This window comes from Zingiber officinale, unplaced genomic scaffold, assembly GCF_018446385.1.
Source record: "Zingiber officinale cultivar Zhangliang unplaced genomic scaffold, Zo_v1.1 ctg175, whole genome shotgun sequence".
Lineage (NCBI taxonomy): Eukaryota > Viridiplantae > Streptophyta > Magnoliopsida > Zingiberales > Zingiberaceae > Zingiber > Zingiber officinale.
In genome coordinates this window covers 53,162-78,410 of record NW_024589865.1, presented here as the reverse complement: position 1 = coordinate 78,410, position 25,249 = coordinate 53,162, and the positions used below count along the sequence as shown (strand labels likewise).

Genomic DNA, 25,249 nt, shown 5'->3' with positions numbered 1-25,249 from the left:
CAGAGAATATAGATAAAATCCCACAAAAAATTAATCCATTATCATTCTACTATTTTTTAGATTTAGTAAAAAAAATAAAGTCTAAATTTTAATTCCTCTAAAACGACTATTCCACTTGTAAATTAAATGTCTCGATAATAAATCACCCAACTAATTTGGTAGTAAATCGAAAACGCACATGGATATGGATATGATCGAATATTTCATAATATATCCTGAATCTTCATTATTTAGAAAATCCGTGTCACCTCTCACCAGACCTTATTTACCCTTAATTTCCATGGAGAGCTGGTGCAAATCTAATCCATTTAGGACATATTATAATAATATGTCCTAAATCTTCATTATTTAGAAAATTCGTGCCACCTCTCACTATACCTTATATACCCTTAATTTCCATGGAGAGCTGGCGCAAAGCTAATCCGTGCACACCACGATTCCTATAAATAGGGGCTCGATTCTTTCACTTTGTCACCCGTCCAAAAAATAAGAAAGATAAAAAGATTGGCTTCTTGAGGGAGATCAACAATGGCGGTGCGTCCAAGCTCCGAGTTGGCTTCTATTCCCAAACCTACCCTACCGACAAAACCCTCATCAGGCAAGCCTTCAATGCCGATGTCCTGAAGACTGACGACATCGACGCTCACCTTCTCCGGATGCATTTCCACGACTTCTTTGTCAGAGTCAGTAAGTATATATATCGATTGCATGCATATCGATCGAAACTTTGTTGCTACGTCTGAATGTTTTCCTTGAGTTTATGATCGTATTCAATTGATGGATCAGTTCTCATCGATTCGGCGAACGGGAACACGGCAGAAAAGGATGCGGAGATCAACCAATGACAAAGCAGTCGTGGAAATGCATCCGTAGAAGGTCAGCGCCGATATCGTCAGTCTTCCCGACAGCGTCATTGAAGGTTTACCTTATGAGGGTTTCGGCGGTAGGGCAGGTTTGGGAGTAGAAGCCAATGCGGAGCTTAGCTGCTACCATAGAGCCATGCAGAATAAATAGTTAAGGGCGCTAACACCGCCATTGTTGATCTCCCAAAAGCAGTCATTGTTTTTTTTAATTATTTTTTATGGAAAGGGTGGCAAGTAGAAAGAATAGAGGGAATCTTTGTCTTAGCTAACTTCTTTTATTAGTATGATTAGCTGTGGAGATGAATTTTCTGCTTCCAATTAATTTAAAGTAAAAAAAAAAAACAATCTACAATTGAAAGTTGTTAATTATAGGAATTCCTTTCGTAGCTTGTTCCTATTCAACTTCATTACAAAAACGATGATGAACAAAAGAGTGGAAAAATGAACGGTAGATGATTCGATATCGCGAGCGTGATATAATCACAACCCTCAAACAGAGACAATCTCCCAGTCACACGCAAAGCATATGAGAAACAGTTTTAAAATCCCGTCGCTTGGGTCGAATGAAATTGATCGATGCACTCGAGCGCTCTCATGGCCAGCGGAGCTTGCCGCCATCGCTTACGACAAGCAGAGGAGTGTCTCCATGGTCACCGCAAATCCCTCCAATTATAGCGATTGCAGGCAGAGGAGGTCAAGCGAATCCATGCCTCATCATCGTCTTGGGATAGTTAGAGCATATTGTTAAGAAACTGATGGATACGGTGGAGGTTGCATGGAAGGATCATAACAATGAATACCTCAGTCCAACACAAGTCCCTCGACTTTTAATTGAAAGAGTAATTAACTTTTCAAGAACAATTGAAGAATATTATAAAATTTTCTCATAAATCAGAGTATTTATTTTTCTCATTAATCAATCATGGATCTAGAGTTCGAGACTCAACTACAGCATATTATTGATAATTTTGCTCATTAATCAAATAGAAATCTAGAGTTTTCTTTAGTCCTATATTTTAGAATTGGCAACATTACGAGCAGAGAAGCTTCTATAAATACTTTGGGACGGCGATGTTAGAAAGCAAACTTTTCTTCGCTTTTTGGCTAAATATCAAGTATGATATTAAATTACTTTTTTATAAAGGGGGAGTGTAGCGCCCGAAAATTCTCAAAACTATTTAAGAAATATTCTACGATTTTTCTGAAATTTTAGGATATTTTTACAGAATTTTTAGAGTAGCGGAAGTAGCAAAAATAAATAGAATCGTAAAATAGCCTACGCGGGAATTGAACCCGAGACCTATTGGGTCCAAGACTTATAGATAGCTCTAGTAACCAAGTGAACCCAGCAGAGCCGTGTTGAAAAGAAAGGGAATCAATTATATTTATATTGAGTTGGGTCGAATTACCCACTTAATATAAATAAAGATTTAAGTGAGGAATTATTATTTTTCTTAAAGGAGAAAAACCTTTCCCTCACTCTAGTCACGTCGCCCTCTCCTTTTCTCCCTTACCTCTCGGCGCCAACCTCAAGAAACCTAGGGTTTCCGTCCCAAGGGAAAGGGGAACACCTTCCGGCGATATCTCGGCTACGAGAACGTTCCTCCCCGCGAGAAGAGCACGTGGACGTGAGGAAATCGACGGAGGAATCTTCTTCTCCGGAAATCTAGCGATTAGATTTGTAAGAAAATCTGAGCAGGAGGTAAGAAACCCCTCACCTGCAGTATAAGTAGCTTTCGTATGATTGTATGTATTGTTTTAGTCGTATGCAGATTTTTAGCAATAGGGAGTGAATTAGCGCTCACCAAGCGTTTGATTAAATGCTTAGCTTAGTTAAAAGCCATCCTAGGCTTTTTAATAGCTTAGATAAATGCAATAGAAGCATTTTTACAGTTCATATGGTCTTGCTACAGCTTTTATGGAACTAGATGTCCAATGGGTGGGCTCCCACAGTCGCCTCTAGGTTCAGACAACCTACCTCTAGGTTCAGATAACCTAGAAAGAGCAAGACAATCAATAATTAGCTATTTTCAGTATTTTACTTTTTCAGTGGCACTGTACAGGATTAGATATTCATTGGGTTGGACTCCCATAGTCGTCCCTAGGTTCAGCTAACCTAGTAACCCTACTAAATTCGGGACATGCAAACCCGGGTCTAATTGGGGATTCGCGCACAGCAAAGTGCAGTTGTCGGGCCCAAACAGCAGCTTGATTATTATTTTAATCTACTTATGAATATAGTTTTCAAACATCACAAATTAGTCATGTGAGTTCAGTCAGCTTTAGTATCAGATTGGTATTAGCTTAGCTCAGTTTTATATCAGTTTAGTTTTCTGTTGATACAACATGATAGGTTATGATTAGTTCTATTGCTATGATCAGTTTCATTTCTATGTGTTGCATGCCATGCCATGTTTAGCATATTCAGTATGTTCTTTTCAAATAGCATGTTTTCAAAGCATGATTTGCATCGATTGCATGTTTTAGTGAGGTAGATGATTTCTTACTAAGCGAAAGCTTACAAATACTTCTTTTCCTTATACTGCAGATAAAGGTAAAGGAAAGGTGGACTAGCGGAGGCTGGAGGTCAATGAAATGATGAAGATGTGTGTGGAAGGAACCTGGAGTAGAGATCTTGGAGAAACTAGCAAACTAAAACTTTAGTTTTATATAACGTTATTTCCGTATTTTTAGTTATTTTGATGCATGAATCATGAAAAACCTGTTTAGATTGTTAGTAATCATGCTTAGAATGTCAGTTAAATGTTGTTAGTATGTTTATAACCATGTTAGAACTCACGGGTATGAACTTGGCACGAAACAGTGCTGAAATCAGAGTTCTGGTATGAAATCAGAAATCCCAATCGATCGGTCGATCGATTGGAGGCTTCTCAATCGATCAGCCGATCGATTGGGGAGTTCGTACCGCGAACAGTAGGCTTCTGGATCGATCAGCCGATCGATCCAGCAAATTCTGTCGCGAACAGTAGACTCTGGGATCGATCACTGGATCGATTGGATATTCTGGATCGATCAGCCGATCGATCCAGAATATTGGCCCGAGCACAGTAGCGTGCTGGATCGATCACTGGATCGATCCAACCTAAGCCCCACATACAGTAGCCACCTGGATCGATCCACGGATCGATCCGGCCATTCCAATCGATCCGTGGATCGATTGGGAGGCCTGATATCAGTAAGAAACCCTTAGTTAGGTTCCTTGACCATTGGGGAATGTAATATATGTTATTAATAGTTTAGATCACACCCCTTAGCACATGTAGAACCAAGAAATGATAATAGATAGCAAAATTTTAATTAGTACATCTTCCGCACCTAGATTTAATGATGGTCAGGGAATAGTTAGCACAGATTATTGTAACGATCGGCCTCACAGCCTAGTCAGTAGAAGGCGGGTCGTTACAGAGTGGTATCAGAGCAGTTTCCATACTTCCTACACACACATCAGCATTGAACCTGCAGCTTCCAAGTAAGAAACGTCTCTCACTTTATTATGTTCTTTCTTTCATGTTTATAGATACTGTAGCATGTTGATTGATGATAACACCTAACATGATAATGATAGTAGATATATAAACATGATTGCCTTAGTTATGTATGTCCTCTATGTCTTTAGAAATGGCACGAGGACGCCCAGCTAGAAGGGCACCAGCTACTGAGCCCCAGCATGAGGCAGACAGTTCAGTGCCTCCCCCAGACCTGACAGCATTAGTGGCTCAATTACAGCAGCAGCTAGCTGAACAGCAACATGAGATAGCCACCTTAAAGGCTAATCAGCAGAATACTCCCACAATCACCCCGGAACCAAACGTATCAACGCCAGTAGTCTTAGAGGTTCCACCAGTCCAGCCTACAGTACCAGTAGCCCCAGCAGCAGTAGAGGCAAAGAGAGAAGCCTATCTGATCCAGTGGCAGAGAGTCAAGCCCGAGAACTTCTCAGGCACTAGTGAACCATGGGATGCCCAAGCCTGGTTCAAAACACTGGAGAGTACGATGGAGTTTCTGGACTGGCCAGAACATGAGAAGCTGAAGTGCGCCTCCTTCTGTCTGACAGGTGATGCACGCATGTGGTGGGAGAGAATCAGAGCGAAGCGCCCAGTAAACCAGATGACATGGGCAGACTTCGAGAAGGAGTTCTTTGAAGAATTCTTTCACATGAGGGTCACAAACCGCCACTATGATGAGTTCACTGAGTTTCGTCAGGGCAACCTATCAGTTGAGGAAGCCGTGAAGAAATTCAATAGATTGGCTCGTCTATGCCCTGAACTAGTCAGCACAGAGAAAGAAAGAGTCCGGTTGATGCTCAAGATGCTGAGGCCGGAAATAGCAATGAACATGGCTGGCGGCATTCATAGGCGGCAAACCACTGAAGAACTAGTTAGCAGCGCCCTGACCACTGAGCATTACCAGAATAGCATCAAGCAGCAGATGCAAGTTCTCTCAGAATCTAAAGGTCAAGGAGGTTCAGGCACTCAGAAACAACAGGGCCACAGCTCCAATTGGAAAGGGAACTCTAGCAATAAACGTAAGCCATGGAGTTACCCAAAAGGAGGGCCAGCTAGCAAACAACCCAGTTATCCAAAGTGTGCTACTTGCGGGAAATTCCACCCTGGAGTTTGTCGTAAAGGCACACGAGGATGCTTCGAGTGTGGACAGGAAGGGCATATGGCTAAGCAGTGCCCGAACAAGACTAGTCTTCCTCCACCACAGCCGATTCAGTATGGAGGTCAGCCAGCTCAGTTACATCAGATGCAGGCCGCTCTAGATGGTCCACACATCAGCCAGGGCAGACTAGAAGCCCCTCCAGCTATGACGAATGCAAGAATCTACTCCTTAACCAGAGAAGACGTAGCGAATGCCTCGACAGTTGTTACAGGTCAGATTAGTATTTTACAGCAAAGTACAACTGTCTTATTCGATACTGGGGCAACCCATTCTTATATATCCAGGGCATTTGCAAAGAAATTAGCGAGACCTCCAGAGGTACTCAGTAGTCAGTTTCTGACGACCTTACCTTCAAGAGAAATTATGGCATCCACGCACTGGCTCAGAGCAGTGCCAGTCATTATAGCAAACAGAGAGCTCTTTTGTGATCTGATAGTGCTAAATATGACTAACTACGATGTCATCCTTGGAATGGACTTCTTGATCAGATACGGTGCTTCCATCGAGTGCCGTAAACAGAAAGTCGTATTCCAACCCGAAGCAGAAGCACAGTTCGAGTTCATCGGAGAACCCAAGAGAAAGGCCAAAAAGTTTCTCTCCGCTATGAAAGCACAGAGATTAATGGATTCAGGATGTACGGGATTTTTAGCACATGTAGTCAGTACCGGTCAGGACAAGGACCGACAGCTAGTATAGGTCCGAGTCGTACGTGACTACCCAGCAGTCTTCCCTGAAGAGTTACCAGGCCTAGCACCAGACAGGGAGATCGAATTTGAGATAGAACTCATTCCCGGTACAAATCCTATCTCCAAAGCACCTTACCGTATGGCTCCAGCAGAACTGAAGGAACTTCATGAGCAATTACAGGAGATGCTTGACAAGGGCTTTATACGTCCTAGTCACTCACCATGGGGAGCGCCTGTATTGTTCGTGAAGAAGAAGGATGGGAGCATGCGCCTATGCATAGATTACAGAGCACTGAACCAAGTCACGATTAAGAACAGGTATCCTCTTCCCAGAATAGATGACCTGTTCGATCAGCTAAAGGGAGCAGCAGTGTTCTCTAAGATAGACCTCAGATCAGGTTATCATCAGGTGAAAGTCAAGGAAGGGGATATACCCAAGACAGCATTCAGAACCAGATACGGACATTACGAGTTCGTAGTCATGCCCTTTGGCGTGACAAATGCTACAGCTACCTTCATAGACCTCATGAACAGGGTATTCAGAGAATACTTAGATAAGTTCGTTATCGTGTTCATCGATGACATTCTTATCTATTCAAGAACTCAGGAAGAACACGCAGAGCACCTGAGAATAGTACTGCAGACCCTCCAGCAGAACCAGTTGTACGCCAAGTTCACGAAATATGAATTTTGGTTAGATCAGGTGTCCTTCCTGGGTCACATCATCTCAAAGGATGGTATCATGGTAGACCCCAGTAAAATAGAAGCTGTGAGTAACTGGAAAAGACCCAAGAATGCCAGTGAGATCAGGAGCTTTCTGGGATTAGCAGGTTATTACAGAAAGTTCGTAGAGGACTTCTCCAGGATAGCCTCCCCACTGACAGCTCTCACCAGGAAGAACAGAAAATTTCAGTGGACAGAGGACTGTGAGAACAGCTTTAGCGAGCTAAAGAGAAGATTGACCAGTGCACCTATTCTGACTCTACCAGAGAACGCAGATAGCTTTGATATATATAGTGATGCCTCTAAGTTGGGACTAGGAGCAGTGCTGATGCAAGATGGCAAGGTAATCGCCTATGCCTCCAGACAACTCAAGGATTATGAGAGGAATTACCCCACTCATGACCTTGAGCTTGCAGCAGTGGTGTTCGCCCTCAAAATTTGGAGACATTACTTGTATGGAGCTCAATGTAGAGTGTATACAGATCATCAGAGTCTGAAGTACTTCTTCACTCAGAAAGATCTGAATATGCGACAGCGCAGATGGCTAGAACTGGTCAAGGACTACGATATATACATCCTCTACCACCCAGAAAAGGCTAATAGGGTAGCAGATGCACTTAGCAGAAAGTCCAGTGCTGCTCTATTATCTCTAGCAGCCATGTCACCGCCCCTACAGTAGGAGATCACAGACTTCAGTCTTGAACTCATAGTTGGACAGCTCTCTACTATGACGTTAGAGTCTACCTTGCTTGGTGACATTCAGACAGCTCAGGAATAGGATCCTGAAATTCAGAAAATCAAGCAAGGGATAGCAGAATCAGAAGGTGGAGAGTTCAGAATATCGGATAGCGGGGTATTGTACTTTGGTGATAGATTATGCGTTCCAGATCAGGAGGAACTCAGAAGGAAAATTTTAGATGAGGCTCACAAGACTCCTTATGCGATGCATCCTGGCTCCACCAAAATGTACCAGGACTTGAAGAAGCGTTTTTGGTGGCCTAGGATGAAGAGAGACATCGCTCGATATGTCAGCACCTGCCTAACCTGTCAGAGGGTTAAGGCAGAACATCAGAGACTAGGAGGAGTTTTGCAGCCTATTCAGATTCCAGAATGGAAGTGGGAAGACATTTCTATGGATTTCATAGTGGGACTACCCAGAACCACGAATGGTTTTGATACCATCTGGGTAATAGTTGACAGGTTGACTAAATCAGCCCACTTCTTAGCTATCAGGATATCCTACTCCATGGAACAGCTAGCACAGTTGTATCTCAAGGAGATCGTTAGACTACATGGAGTCCCACGAACCATTATATCAGACAGAGACAGCAGATTCAGCGTTGGGCACGAAGTTAAAATTCAGCACATCTTTCCATCCTCAGACGGATGGACAGACGGAGCGGGTAAATCAGGTACTCGAAGATATGCTCCGAGCATGTGCCCTAGATTTCAAAGGAAGTTGGTGCAAATATCTAAGTCTAGCGGAATTTGCATACAACAACAGCTATCAGGCCACTACCGGCATGGCACCTTACGAGGCTCTCTATGGGCGGAGGTGTAGATCTCCAATCTGCTGGTATGAGAGTGGTGAACAGAAAGAACTAGAACTTCAGACAGATCTAGTGGCAGATACCACAACAGCTATACAGCAGATCCGCCAGAGGATAGAGACAGCTCAGAGCCGGCAGAAAAGCTATGCTGATACGTTGGGGATTCAGTGTTCCTCAGAGTAGCTCCCATGAAGGGAGTAATGCGTTTTGGGAAGAAGGGCAAACTGAGTCCCAGATATGTGGGACCATACCTTATCACTAGAAGAGTTGGCAAGGTAGCATATGAGCTAGAGCTACCACAGGATATGTCAGCCATCCATAATGTATTTCATGTCTCTATGCTGAAGAAGTATATCCTAGATGCCACCCAGGTGATTGAGCCCAGTCGGTACCAGTCCGCGAAGACCTCAACTATGATAGTCGGCCTATTCAGATAATAGACCGAGCAGTTAAGAAATTGCGGAACAAGGAGGTACCATTAGTAAAAGTCATTTGGCAAAGTCACACAGCAGAAGAGGCAACATGGGAGACAGCATGAGACAGAAGTACCCAGAGTTATTCTAAGTTCGAGGACGAACTTTTTATAAGGTATGGGGGATTGTAGCGCCCGAAAATTCTCAAAACTATTTTAGAAATATTCTACGATTTTTTTGGAATTTTAGGATATTTTTACAGAATTTTTAGAGTAGCGGAAGTAGCAAAAATAAATAGAATCGTAAAATAGCCTACGCGGGAATTGAACCCGAGACCTATTGGGTCCTACGACTTATAGATAGCTCTAGTAACCAAGTGAACCCAGTAGGGCCGTACTGAAAAGAAAGGGAATCAATTATATTTATATTGAGTTGGGCCGAATTACCCACTTAATAAAAATAAAGATTTAAGTGAGGAATTATTATTTTTCTTAAAGGAGAAAAACCTTTCCCTCAGCCTAGTCAGGCCGCCCTCTCCTTTTCTCCCTCACCTCTCGGCGCCAACCACAAGAAACCTAGGGTTTCCGTCCCAAGGGCAAGGGGAACACCTTCCGGCGAAATCTCGGCTACGAGAACGTTCCTCCCCGCGAGAAGAGCACGTGGACGTGAGGAAATCGACGGAGGAATCTTTTTCTCCGGAAATCTAGCGATTAGATTTGTAAGAAAATCTGAGCAGGAGGTAAGAAACCCCTCACCTGCAGTATAAGTAGCTTTCGTATGATTGTATGTATTGTTTTAGTCGTATGCATATTTTTAGCAATAGGGTGTGAATTAGCGCTCACCAAGCGTTTGATTAAATGCTTAGCTTAGTTAAATGCCATCCTAGGCATTTTAATAGCTTAGATAAATGCAATAGTAGCATTTTTACAGTTCATATGGTCTTGCTATAGCTTTTATGGAACTAGATGTCCAATGGGTGGGCTCCCACAATCGCCTCTAGGCTCAGATAACCTAGAAAGAGCAAGATAATCAATAATTAGCTATGTTCAGTATGTACAGGATTAGATATTCATTGGGTTGCATTCCCATAGTCGTCCCTAGGTTCAGCTAACCTAGTAACCCTACTAAATTCGGGACTTGCAAACCCGGGTCTAGTTGGGGATTCGCGCACAGCAAAGTGCAGTTGTCGGGCCCAAACAGCAGCTTTATTATTATTTTAATCTACTTATGAATATAGTTTTCAAACATCACAAATTAGTCATGTGAGTTCAGTCAGCTTTAGTATCAGATTGGTATTAGCTTAGCTCAGTTTTATATCAGTTTAGTTTTCTGTTGATACAACATGATAGATTATGATTAGTTCTATTGCTATGATCAGTTTCATTTCTATGTGTTGCATGCCATGCCATGTTTAGCATATTCAGTATGTTCTTTTCAAATAGCATGTTTTCAAAGCATGATTTGCATCGATTGCATGTTTTAGTGAGGTAGATGATTTCTTACTAAGCGAAAGCTTACAAATACTTCTTTTCCTTATACTGCAGATAAAGGTAAAGGAAAGGTGGACTAGCGGAGGCTGGAGCTCAATGAAATGATGAAGATGTGTGTGGAAGGAACCTGGAGTAGAGATCTTGGAGAAACTAGCAAACTAAAACTTTAGTTTTATATAACGTTATTTCTGTATTTTTAGTTATTTTGATGCATGAATCATGAAAGACCTGTTTAGATTGTTAGTAATCATGCTTAGAATGTCAGTTAAATGTTGTTAGTATGTTTATAACCATGTTAGAACTCACGGGTATGAACTTGGCACGAAACAGTGCTGAAATCAGAGTTCTGGTATGAAATCAGAAATCCCAATCGATCGGTCGATCGATTGGAGGCTTCTCAATCGATCAGCCGATCGATTGGGGAGTTCGTAGCGCGAACAGTTGGCTTCTGGATCGATCAGCCGATCGATCCAGCAAATTCTGTCGCGAACAGTAGGCTCTGGGATCGATCACTGGATCGATTGGATATTCTGGATCGATCAGCCGATCGATCCAGAATATTGGCCCGAGCACAGTAGCGTGCTGGATCGATCACTGGATCGATCCAACCTAAGCCCCACATACAGTAGCGACCTGGATCGATCCACGGATCGATCCGGCCATTCCAATCGATCCGTGGATCGATTGGGAGGCCTGATATCAGTAAGAAACCCTTAGTTAGGTTCCTTGACCATTGGGGAATGTAATATATGTCATTAATAGTTTAGATCACACCCCTTAGCACATGTAGAACCAAGAAATGATAATAGATAGAAAAATTTTAATTAGTACATCTTCTGCTCCTAGATTTAATGATGGTCAGGGAATAGTTTGCACAGATTATTGTAACGATCGGCCTCACAGCCTAGTTAGTAGAAGGCGGGTCGTTACAGAGTGGTATCAGAGCAGTTTCCATACTTCCTACACACACATCAGCATTGAACCTGCAGCTTCCAAGTAAGAAACGTCTCTCACTTTATTATGTTCTTTCTTTCATGTTTATAGATACTGTAGCATGTTGATTGATGATAACACCTAACATGATAATGATAGTAGATATATAAACATGATTGCCTTAGTTATGTATGTCCTCTATGTCTTTAGAAATGGCACGAGGACGCCCAGCTAGAAGGGCACCAGCTACTGAGCCCCAGCATGAGGCAGGCAGTTCAGTGCCTCCCCCAGACCTGACAGCATTAGTGGCTCAGTTAAAGCAGCAGCTAGCTGAACAGCCACCTTAAAGGCTAATCAGCAGAATACTCCCACAATCACCCCGGAACCAAACGTATCAACGCCAGTAGTCTTAGAGGTTCCACCAGTCCAGCCTACAGTACCAGTAGCCCCAGCAGCAGTAGAGGCAAAGAGAGAAGCCTATCTGATCCAGTGGCAGAGAGTCAAGCCCGAGAACTTCTCAGGCACTAGTGAACCATGGGATGCCCAAGCTTGGTTCAAAACACTGGAGAGTACGATGGAGTTTCTGGACTGGCCAGAACATGAGAAGGTGAAGTGCGCCTCCTTCTGTCTGACAGGAGATGCACGCATGTGGTGGGAGAGAATCAGAGCGAAGCGCCCAGTAAACCAGATGACATGGGCAGACTTCGAGAAGGAGTTCTTTGAAGAATTTTTTCACATGAGGGTCACAAACCGCCACTACGATGAGTTCACTGAGTTTCGTCAGGGCAACCTATCAGTTGAGGAAGCCGTGAAGAAATTCAATAGATTGGCTCGTCTATGCCATGAACTAGTCAGCACAGAGAAAGAAAGAGTCCGGTTGATGCTCAAGATGCTGAGGCCGGAAATAGCAATGAACATGGCTGGTGGCATTCATAGGCGGCAAACCACTGAAGAACTAGTTAGCAGCGCCCTGACCACTGAGCATTACCAGAATAGCATCAAGCAGCAGAAGCAAGTTCTCTCAGAATCTAAAGGTCAAGGAGGTTCAGGCACTCAGAAACAACAGGGCCACAGCTCCAATTGGAAAGGGAACTCTAGCAATAAACGCAAGCCAGGGAGTTACCCAAAAGGAGGGCCAGCTAGCAAACAACCCAGTTATCCAAAGTGTGCTACTTGCGAGAAATTCCACCCTGGAGTTTGTCGTAAAGGCACACGAGGATGCTTCGAGTGTGGACAGGAAGGGCATATGGCTAAGCAGTGCCCGAACAAGACTAGTCTTCCTCCACCACAGCCGATTCAGTATGGAGGTCAGCCAGCTCAGTTACATCAGATGCAGGCCGCTCTAGATGGTCCACACATCAGCCAGGGCAGACTAGAAGCCCCTCCAGCTATGACGAATGCAAGAATCTACTCCTTAACCAGAGAAGACGTAGCGAATGCCTCGACAGTTGTTACAGGTCAGATTAGTATTTTACAGCAAAGTACAACTGTCTTATTCGATACTGGGGCAACCCATTCTTATATATCCAGGGCATTTGCAAAGAAATTAGCGAGACCTCCAGAGGTACTCAGTAGTCAGTTTCTGACGACCTTACCTTCAGGAGAAATTATGACATCCACGCACTAGCTCAGAGCAGTGCCAATCATTATAGCAAACCGAGAGCTCTTTTGTGATCTGATAGTACTAAATATGACTGACTACGATGTCATCCTTGGAATGGACTTCTTGATCAGATACGGTGCTTCCATCGAGTGCCGTAAACAGAAAGTCGTATTCCAACCCGAAGCAGAAGCACAGTTCAAGTTCATCGGAGAACCCAAGAGAAAGGCCAAAAAGTTTCTCTCCGCTATGAAAGCACAGAGATTAATGGATTCAGGATGTACGGGATTTTTAGCACATGTAGTCAGTACCGGTCAGGACAAGGACCGACAGCTAGTAGAGGTCCGAGTCGTACGTGACTACCCAGCAGTCTTCCCTGAAGAGTTACCTGGCCTAGCACTAGACAGGGAGATCGAATTTGAGATAGAACTCATTCCCGGTACAAATCCTATCTCCAAAGCACCTTACCGCATGGCTCCAGCAGAACTGAAGGAACTTCATGAGCAATTACAGGAGATGCTTGACAAGGGCTTTATACGTCCTAGTCACTCACCATGGGGAGCGCCTGTATTGTTCGTGAAGAAGAAGGACGGGAGCATGCGCCTATGCATAGATTACAGAGCACTGAACCAAGTCACGATTAAGAACAGGTATCCTCTTCCCAGAATAGATGACCTGTTCGATCAGCTAAAGGGAGCAGCAGTGTTCTCTAAGATAGACCTCAGATCAGGTTATCATCAGGTGAAAGTCAAGGAAGGGGATATACCCAAGACAGCATTCAGAACCAGATACGGATATTACGAGTTCGTAGTCATGCCCTTCGGCGTGACAAATGCTCGAGCTACCTTCATGGACCTCATGAAAAGGGTATTCAGAGAATACTTAGATAAGTTCGTTATCGTGTTCATCGATGACATTCTTATCTATTCAAGAACTCAGGAAGAACACGCAGAGCACCTGAGAATAGTACTGCAGACCCTCCAGCAGAACCAGTTGTACGCCAAGTTCACGAAAAGAGAATTTTGGTTAGATCAGGTGTCCTTCCTGGGCCACATCATCTCAAAGGATGGTATCATGGTAGACCCTAGTAAAATAGAAGCTGTGAGTAACTAGAAAAGACCCAAGAATGCCAGTGAGATCAGGAGCTTTCTGGGATTAGCAGGTTATTACAGAAAGTTCGTAGAGGACTTTTCCAGGATAGCCTCCCCACTGACAGCTCTCATAAGGAAGAACAGAAAATTTCAGTGGACAGAGGCCTGTGAGAACAACTTTAGCGAGCTACAGAGAAGATTGACCAGTGCACCTATTCTGACTCTACCAGAGAACGCAGATAGCTTTGATATATATAGTGATGCCTCTAAGTTGGGACTAGGAGCAGTGCTGATGCAAGATGGCAAGGTAATCGCCTATGCCTCCAGACAACTCAAGGATTATGAGAGGAATTACCCCACTCATGACCTTGAGCTTGCAGCAGTGGTGTTCGCCCTCAAAATTTGGAGACATTACTTGTATGGAGCTCAGTGCTGAGTGTATACAGATCATCAGACTCTAAAGTACTTCTTCACTCAGAAGGATCTGAATATGCGACAGCGCAGATGGCTAGAACTGGTCAAGGACTACGATATAGACATCATCTACCACCCAGGAAAGGCTAATAGGGTAGCAGATGCACTTAGCAGAAAGTCCAGTGATGCTCTATTATCTCTAGCAGCCATGTCACCGCCCCTACAGAAGGAGATCACAGACTTCAGTCTTGAACTCATAGTTGGACAGCTCTCTACTATGACGTTAGAGTCTACCTTGCTTGGTGACATTCAGACAGCTCAGGAACAGGATCCTGAAATTCAGAAAATCAAGCAAGGGATAGCAGAATCAGAAGGTGGAGAGTTCAGAATATTAGATAGCGGGGTATTGTACTTTGGTGACAGATTATGCGTTCCAGATCAGGAGGAACTCAGAAGGAAAATTTTAGATGAGGCTCACAAGACTCCTTATGCGATGAATCCTGGCTCCACCAAAATGTACCAAGACTTGAAGAAGCGTTTTTGGTGGCCTAGGATGAAGAGAGACATCGCTCGATATGTCAGCACCTGCCTAACCTGTCAGAGGGTTAAGGCAGAACATCAGAGACCAGGAGGAGTTTTGCAGCCTATTCAGATTCCAGAATGGAAGTGGGAAGACATTTCTATGGATTTCATACTGGGACTACCCAGAACCACGAATGGTTTTGATACCATCTGGGTAATAGTTGACAGGTTGACCAAATCAGCCCACTTCTTAGCTATCAGGATATCCTACTCCATGGAACAGCTAGCACAGTTGTATCTCAAGGAGATCGTTAGACTACATGGAGTCCCACGAACCATTATATCAGACAGAGACAGCAGATTCACATCACACTTCTGGGAGCGTGTACAGTCAGCGTTGGGCACGAAGTTAAAATTCAGCACAGCTTTCCATCCTCAGACGGATGGACAGACGGAGCGGGTAAATCAGGTACTCGAAGATATGCTCCGAGCATGTGCCCTAGATTTCAAAGGAAGTTGGTGCAATTATCTGAGTCTAGCGGAATTTGCATACAACAACAGCTATCAGGCCACTATCGGCATGGCACCTTACGAGGCTCTCTATGGGCGGAGGTGTAGATCTCCAATCTGCTGGTATGAGAGTGGTGAACAGAAAGAACTAGAACTTCAGACAGATCTAGTGGCAGATACCACAACAGCTATACAGCAGATCCGCCAGAGGATAGAGACAGCTCAGAGCCGCCAGAAAAGCTATGCTGATACACGGCGCAGACCTTTAGAGTTTTCAGTTGGGGATTCATTGTTCCTCAGAGTAGCTCCCATGAACGGAGTAATGCGTTTTGGGAAGAAGGGCAAACTGAGTCCCAGATATGTGGGACTATACCTTATCACTAGAAGAGTTGGCAAGGTAGCATATGAGCTAGAGCTACCACAGGATATGTCAGCCATCCATAATGTATTTCATGTCTCTATGCTGAAGAAGCATATCCCAGATGCCACCCAGGTGATTGAGCCCAGTCGGTACCAGTCCGCGAAGACCTCAGCTATGATAGTCGGCCTATTCAGATAATAGACCGAGCAGTTAAGAAATTGCGGAACAAGGAGGTACCATTAGTAAAAGTCATTTGGCAAAGTCACACAGCAGAAGAGGCAACATGGGAGACAGAAGCCAGCATGAGACAGAAGTACCCAGAGTTATTCTAAGTTCGAGGACGAACTTTTTATAAGGTATGGGGGATTGTAGCACCCGAAAATTCTCAAAACTATTTTAGAAATATTCTATGATTTTTGTGGAATTTTAGGATATTTTTACAGAATTTTTAGAGTAGCGGAAGTAGCAAAAATAAATAGAATCGTAAAATAGCCTACGCGGGAATTGAACCCGAGACCTATTGGGTCCAACGACTTATAGATAGCTCTAGTAACCAAGTGAACCCAGCAGGGCCGTGCTGAAAAGAAAGGGAATCAATTATATTTATATTGAGTTGGACTGAATTACCCACTTAATATAAATAAAGATTTAAGTGAGGAATTATTATTTTTCTTAAAGGAGAAAAACCTTTCCCTCACCCTAGTCACGCCGCCCTCTCCTTTTCTCCCTCACCTCTCGGCGCCAACCTCAAGAAACCTAAGGTTTCTGTCCCAAGGGCAAGGGGAACACATTCCGGCGATATCTCGGCTACGAGAACGTTCCTCCCCGCGAGAAGAGCACGTGGACGTGAGGAAATCGACGGAGGAATCTTCTTATCCAGAAATCTAGCGATTAGATTTGTAAGAAAATCTGAGCAGGAGGTAAGAAACCCCTCACCTGCAGTATAAGTAGCTTTCGTATGATTGTATGTATTGTTTTAGTTGTATGCAGATTTTTAGCAATAGGGTGTGAATTAGCGCTCACCAAGCGTTTGATTAAATGCTTAGCTTAGTTAAATGTCATCCTAGGCATTTTAATAGCTTAGATAAATGCAATAGAAGCATTTTTACAGTTTATATGGTCTTGCTACAGCTTTTATGGAACTAGATGTCCAATGGGTGGGCTCCCACAGTCGCCTCTAGATTCAGACAACCTAGCTCTAGGTTCAGATAACCTAAAAAGAGCAAGACAATCAATAATTAGCTATGTTCATTATTTTACTTTTTCAGTGGCACTGTACATGATTAGATATCCATTGGGTTGGACTCCCATAGTCGTCCCTAGGTTCAGCTAACCTAGTAACCCTACTAAATTCGGGACTTGCAAACCCGGGTCTAGTTGGGGATGCGCGCACAGCAAAGTGCAGTTGTCGGGCCCAAACAGCAGCTTGATTATTATTTTAATCTACTTATGAATATAGTTTTCAAACATCACAAATTAGTCATGTGAGTTCAGTCAGCTTTAGTATCAGATTGGTATTAGCTTAGCTCAGTTTTATATCAGTTTAGTTTTCTGTTGATACAACATGATAGGTTATGATTAGTTCTATTGCTATGATCAATTTCATTTCTATGTGTTGCATGCCATGCCATGTTTAGCATATTCAGTATGTTCTTTTCAAATAGCATGTTTTCAAAGCATGATTTGCATCGATTGCATGTTTTAGTGAGGTAGATGGTTTCTTACTAAGCGAAAGCTTACAAATACTTCTTTTCCTTATACTGCAGATAAAGGTAAAGGAAAGGTGGACTAGCGGAGGCTGGAGGTCAATGAAATGATGAAGATGTGTGTGGAAGGAACCTGGAGTAGAGATCTTGGAGAAACTAGCAAACTAAAACTTTAGTTTTATATAACGTTATTTCCATATTTTTAGTTATTTTGATGCATGAATCATGAAAGACCTGTTTAGATTGTTAGTAATCATGCTTAGAATGTCAGTTAAATGTTGTTAGTATGTTTATAACCATGTTAGAACTCACGGGTATGAACTTGGCATGAAACAGTGCTGAAATTAGAGTTCTGGTATGAAATCAGAAATCCCAATCGATCGGTCGATCGATTGGAGGCTTCTCAATCGATCAGCCGATCGATTGGGGAGTTCGTACCGTGAACAGTAGGCTTCTGGATCGATCAGCCGATCGATCCAGCAAATTCTGTCGCGAACAGTAGGCTCTGGGATCGATCACTGGATCGATTGGATATTCTGGATCGATCAGCCGATCGATCCTGAATATTGGCCCGAGCACAGTAGCGTGCTGGATCGATCACTGGATCGATCCAACCTAAGCCCCACATATAGTAGCCACCTGGATCGATCCACGGATCGATCCGGCCATTCCAATCGATCCGTGGATCGATTGGGAGGACTGATATCAGTAAGAAACCCTTAGTTAAGTTCCTTGACCATTGGGGAATGTAATATATGTCATTAATAGTTTAGATCACACCCCTTAGCACATGTAGAACCAAGAAATGGTAATAGATAGCAAAATTTTAATTAGTACAACTTCCGCACCTAGATTTAATGATGGTTAGGGAATAGTTAGCACAGATTATTGTAACGATCGACCTCACAGCCTAGTCAGTAGAAGGCGGGTCGTTACAGGGAGGGGGTCCGTTACAATATCTTACTGTTGGAATTCTCAAGCGACACACCCTTACCCAATTTATGGGCGGCCTTTTGACTAAAATTAAGTGTAGTATTTGTTCTTATCAGTTTAATATTCCGTTACCTACACGCGTTCATGTATTATATTATACATAGAGTATTACCCTACTAAAAAAAAATAAAAGTAGAGGCAATACTAAAAAATTAAAACTATTTTCTATAGGCAAATTCTTCTTCCCTCTGATCTCTACCTGCATTGCCCCACCTGGTATAAGGGACCTAGCTCATGCAATGCGTGTGCACGATCACTCGCTAGTGTGTATGTGTGTGTGTATATGTTCCTATTTAAGAGAGTCACACCCTACAAATTCTAGCTAGCTAGTGATTAAAATCAAAGGCAACCATCATTCACAATATGAGGCTACTCTGTCTACATTTAAATTGAGTGATCAATTAGCTTGGCGTCGCTTAGTTACATTAGCGTCATTTAGTTATCTTGGCGTCATTTGTTCCTTCATGTATCTCAATTAGCTTGTCCTACAACTCTTTTGAATTTTTGAACGGTCCGATCTGATTGAGTTCTTCCTTTTGTCAACCCACATTAAAGGGTGTTCAGTGCCTCCGAGTCAACTTGGGCCAACTTCATTTCTGGGTTCCATTTTTTTAGATCAAGAGCCAAATAGGTTATATCATTAATCGGAGCTATGTAACCTCATCAAATACTAAACTACTGGTCGATGTTGGTCTTCAAGTAAACCTTCATTCTCTTCTTCTAGTATGGAAAATTGTCTCCGCTGAAAATTGGGTTTGGGGGGGGGGGGGGGGGCAAGCAGTACTGTATCCTTCATTTTGGGTCACACGCAAAGCATATGAGAAATAATAGCTTTAAAATCCCCTCGCTTGGGTCGAATGAAATTATTCACTCTAGCGCTCTTATGGCAAGTGGAGCTTGCCGCCATCGCTTACGACAAGCAGAGGAGTATCTCCACGGCCACCATAAATCCCTCCAATTTTAACGACTCCGGGTAGAGGAGGTCAAGCGATATGGACCAATGTATAATAATATTTCAAATTATATTCTCATTAGGTAACAATGTATATGAACAAACCTTAGATGTACAATCGATTAGAAAATGGATTTATCAGAAATAATTTTATTACTGAAGTTAAACAGTTTGTGAACTTTGCTATAAGTCATCCAAAATGTATGAATGGTGCTGAGTTATGATGTCCGTACAATCATAAAAAATGTCAAAATAGAGCTTTCCGTGATGAGGATACTATAAAAATGCATATATGTAAAAATAATTTTGTGTCAAATTACTACAATTGGTACTGTCACGGAGAGCCTTATTTATATGAACCGATTGGGCCTTCTGGTGGTTCATCTTCTGGGAATACTGTTACCGCTCCTGAAGCATCAAATAATATTGATATTTCAATGTAATCAATGGTTCATGATGCGATGAATGCAGTTGATTATTCTAATATAGATGAAATACCAACACCTGAATATCAGTAACTATATGAAATGTTAAATGCTAGTGAAAGAGAAGTGTGGGAAGGCATTCCTTCTGGTCATTCTCAACTATCAGCTATTGCAAGGTTATTGAATATGAAAGCATAACATCATTTTTTTGAAAGATGTTACGATGACATCCGTTAATTGATGTCAGAGTTGCTCCCTGTTAATAACATAATGACTGATAGCTTCTATGAAACAAAAAAAAATTGATCAGGGGTTTAGGTTTGCCTATAGAGAATATTAATTATTGTATAAACAACTGCATGATATTTTGGAATGAAGACAGTGATCTGAATGAATGTAAAATCTGTACTTACCCTCGTTTTAAGAATCGTATTCACATACCAGGAAAGAAGAGAAAAAATATTGCTTGGAAAGTGATGTATTATTTTCCATTAACTGCTAGAGTTCAACGCTTGTATGCATCTGCAACTACAGCTTGCCACATGATGTGGCATCATGGGCATGAGCACGAAGGAAGTATAATGTGTCATTCTTGTGATTCTCCTGCATGGAAACATCTTGATACTGTGTTTCCCTCCTTTGCAATGGAACCACGTAATGTGAGATTTGGACTTTTTGCAGATAGATTTCAACCATTTGGTCAGTCGGGACAACAATATTCATCTTGGCCAGTTATATTAATACCGTACAACTTACCGTCATGGATGTGCATGAAAGATGAATTTATGTTCCTGACAGTGCTTATTCCTAGTCCAACCAATCCCAAAGATAAGATAAATGTTTTCTTGCAACTTCTAATTTCCTAGCTAAATGAATTATGGAATGTAGGGTCGGTGACTTATAATGTTGCAAGTAAAACTAATTTTACATTACATGCTACCTTATTATGGACGATTAGTGATTTTCTAGCATACTCAATGTTGTCGAGATGGAGCACGGCTGATAAATTAGCATGGCCACATTGCATGACAGAGTCTGATGTATTTTTATTACGTTGCAGTGGGAAGGTATCTTGGTTTGATAATCATCGTAAATTTTTACCAGTTGATCACCCTTTTAGGCGAAATAAGAATAATTTTCTAAAGAATGTTGTAGTCAGAAAACCTCCCCCAACTGTCCATGCTTCAGGTGAAAAAATCATTGAACAAATAGATAGTTATGGATTTTTCCCTGTATCTCAGCCTAATTCTGATGAGATAAATAAGTATCTTGTTAGGAAGTGCAAGTGTAGTTGGAAGAAAAAGAGCATTTTTTTTAGCTGCCTTATTAGAAGTATCTATTCATTCGACATAATATAGATGTGATGCATGTTGAGAAAATTTTCTTTGATAATATCTTCAACACTGTGATGAATGTACCTGAAAAAACTAAGGACACTGCAAAATCACGTGAGGAATTAAACGAACTAGTCAACAGACCAGAGTTGCATCAGAATGAAATAACCAATAAGTTTCCAAAAGCTTGCTATACATTGGACAAAGATGGTAAACAAGCTTTATGTAGTTGGTTAAAATAAATCAAATTCTCATATGGATATGCTTCGAATATGGCTCGATGCGTTGATATGATCAAATTAAAGATGCGTTGAAATCAAATTCCCTTGTGGATCGCCTTAAAGGCACTTGTGTTTGAGGTGGTTGAGGTACTTGCTCATCAATATAAGGCAATACTTCAATTTGAGTGGCAGATTCCTCCAATTGCATTGAAGATGTCATGGGAATATCTTGGTTCACTACGCTCACGGGATGTGTGATACCCATAATGTGTGGTATGGTAACCATACCGCTACCGATCGCACTAGTAGTAACCATAGAGGATCGCCAATGCTTTCCTCAAAAGATACTTCCCTGATTTTATTACTCCCACTGCCCTCAATAAACTTGGCATTTCCCGTTTCGAAGAAGGATTTATTAGAGGGATCATAAAATTTATACCCTCTTGACTTCTAAGAGTATCCTATAAAATTACAGCTAACCGTTCTTGAGTCCAGTTTCCTTTCATTAGGCTTGTAAGGCCTAGCTTCAGTTGGACAACCCCAGACGTGTAAGTGCCTAATGCTACGCTTCTTACCCATCCACATCTCGAATGGGGTTTTAGTTACTGCCTTACTAGGTACTCTATTAAGTAGGTAAACTACAGTCTTTAGTGCTTCACCACACAAAGACTCTGGTAGAGAAGTGAAAGCCATCATACTTCTTACCATGTCTTTTAGGGTTTGATTGCGACGCTCAGCTACACCATTCTGACTGGGTGTACCAAGCATGGTATACTGAGGTACAATTCTACACTCAGCAAGATAGTTCGTAAAAGGTCTTGGACGTTGTTCACCTGATCCATCATATCGACCGTAATATTCACCTCCACGGTTGGATCAGACAGCTTTAATTTTCTTACCTAGTTGAAGTTCAATTTCGGCTTTGAAAATTTTGAACATGTCCAAAGATTGGGATTTCTCATGAATAAGGTACAGATAGCCAAATCTGGAATAGTCATCTATGAAGCTAATAAAATATGTGTGTCCATTCCAAGATGCCTTAGGGAATGCCCCACAAATATCTGTATGTATTAACCCCAAAACATCACTACAATGGCTAGCCCCCTTATTCCTTTTGTTAGTGGTCTTCCCCTTGATACACTCTATGTAGACATTAAAGTCTGACATATCAAGGGAATCAAGAATTCCATGTGATATTAACCTTTCTAGGTGTTGTTTGGATATATATCCTTAACGCCTATGCCACAACATGGAAGAATTCTCGTTAGTTAATTTACGTTTTGTACCTATACTATGCATTATCACGTTGTCAATTGTAGGAGTAAAGGTGTTCAATTTATAAAGCTTATCAACCAAGGAACCATTGCCAACCAACACTGAATTAAAGAAAATACTAAAAAATTTATTTCTAAATGAACAAGAATAACCTGATTTATCTAAATAAGAAATTGAAATTAAATTCCGTCGAAAAGACGGTACAATAAATGTATTTTCTAAATCCAGAAAGACATTGGTACCTAAACAAAGCCTAAAAATACCAATCAACTCGACTTTAGCCTTCTTTCCATTTCCTGTATAGATGTATCTTTCACCATCAAGCGGAAGTCGGCTCCTGAGACAACCCTGCATAGTGACACTTATGTGAGTAGTAACACCGGTATCTATCCACCAAGTGTCAGTGGGTACTATAACTAGATTGACTTTCGAACTAACAAAGTTGAGAAGTTTACCTTTCTTTACACACCGGTTAGCGTACTTGAGGCAGTCTTTCTTCATATGACCTTTTTTAAACATCCACATTAGAAAATTAAAAAGAGAGCTTGTAAAATTTTATAAGAACTTTCCTTCTTTGCTTATAAAATTTTTACAAAATATTTTTTCCCCTTTATAGGAGTCGGCCACCCTTGCTTGGTGTTCAAGCAAGGGTCCGACCATTAAGAGTATAAAAGAGGAGAAAAGGAAAAATAAAAGGGAAAAAGGAAATCAAAAGGAAGATTTTAATTTTTTGTAACAATCTTTCCTTATTTGCCTTGGGCAAGTAATATAAAAGAAGGGGAGGAGAGGCATCATGGAGCAATCTATTCTTTTCTCTCTTCTCTCTAGTCTTCTCCTAAGGGCCGACCCTTGCTTCTCTTCATGCTAGGGCCGGCCACCTCTTGTGGTTACTTTGTGTGGTCGGATACAAAGAGAAGGAGAAGAAGAGGAGAAGTAGGGATTGAATCAATTCTTATTCTCTTTCTTATGCTCTCTCTTGTGGTCGGTCCTCTCCCCTTTCCTTTCCCCTTGCTCTCTTTTGTTCCTTGGTGGTGGTGGTGGCCGAAACTTAGAGAAGGAGGAGGAGCTTTTGCGTGGTGTTCATCTTAGAGGATTGTCGCCCACACGACGTCCAAGTGGAGGCGAGAAATACGGCAGAAGATCTCGAGGTTATTAGCATACAAAGAAAAGGTATAATTAGTAATTGTTTTTTGCATCATGCTAGTTTTTCTTTGTATGAATTCCAAACACAAGAGGCATATGATTCTAGAGTTTCGGTTTTGTTTCAAAGTTGTGTTTCTTTTGTTTTGTTTTTTGAATTTATGATTCGATTGTTCTTTTTGGTTAAACCTAATGTTATTTTAGGAAATTAAATATTGAATTTCTATTAAAGGCTTTGTCGAGGTAGTGGTGGATGATCCCATACCCAAGAAGGCCAAGTGTCTCATCATGTTTGACCTGGAAGCCGATTTTAGAAATAAATATTTAATCAACTTTGTAACATAGGTCGGACTTGGATCAATAGTGTTAAGTTCCGCTTGCGATCTAAGTCTAAACCATTAAGAACAGATAAGTTAAATTTGGAATCAATAATATTAAATTCTGTTTGCGGTTTCGAATTTAATTTCTAAAGAACACAATAGGTTTTTTAGGAAAAGGTTCGACACTCATACAAAATTTTTGTACAGTGGAACCGGTACGATCTTCCTAGGACCGACCAACACTCCCATGTCTTTCATGGAGAACATATTGGACAACCAAACTTTAATTGACTGTAAAACTAGCACATCATTTCCTATGAGCAATATGTCATCAATATATAATATTAGGAATACGACCACACTCCCACTAACCTTTTGATACATACAAGTATTGTCTAAATTTTGTAATAAATTAAATTCTTTAATTTCCTCATCAAAATGGATATTCCAACTTTTAGATACTTTCTTTAGTCCATAAATGGACCGTTGAAGCTTGCATACTTTATTTTTGTTAACAGATGTGAAACCTTCAGGTTGTGTCATATACACGTCCTCGAGCAGATTTCCGTTAAGGAAAGCTATTTTCATATCCATTTGTCATATCTCATAATCATGATGAGCTAATATGGCCAGAAGTATCTGAATAAATTTAAACATGACTATATGTGAGAAACTTTTCTCATAGTCAATGTCTTGCCTTTGACGATAGCCTTTCGCTACCAACCTTACATTGTAGGTAATTACATTACCATCCATGTAGGTTTTCTTCTAGAAAATCCACTTGCACCCTATAGGTGTTATGCCCTCATATGGGTCCACCAAATTCTAAACTTGGTTTTCATACATGGAATCCATTTCCAACTTCATGGCTGTAAGCTATTTATCCTTTTCTGAAATATTTAGAGCCTCTTTGTAATCAGCAGGTTCCTCATCCTCAATGAGTAACACGCCATTTGATTCTCTTACAAGAGATCCATATATCTTATGAATATTGTGTGTCCTACCTAATCTACGAATAGATTTTGTTAAAATTGGTTGTGG

The 25,249-nt window shown here is 41.6% G+C and overlaps 1 long non-coding RNA gene across 1 annotated transcript; it reads left to right on the top strand.

Moving 5' to 3' along the window:
- Positions 1–488: 488 nt before the first annotated feature.
- On the top strand, positions 489–1,109 carry LOC122036571. The gene is made up of 2 exons (XR_006127407.1): positions 489–687; positions 787–1,109. It is a non-coding gene; the product is annotated as an uncharacterized LOC122036571 (long non-coding RNA).
- The last annotated feature ends 24,140 nt before the right edge of the window (positions 1,110–25,249 follow it).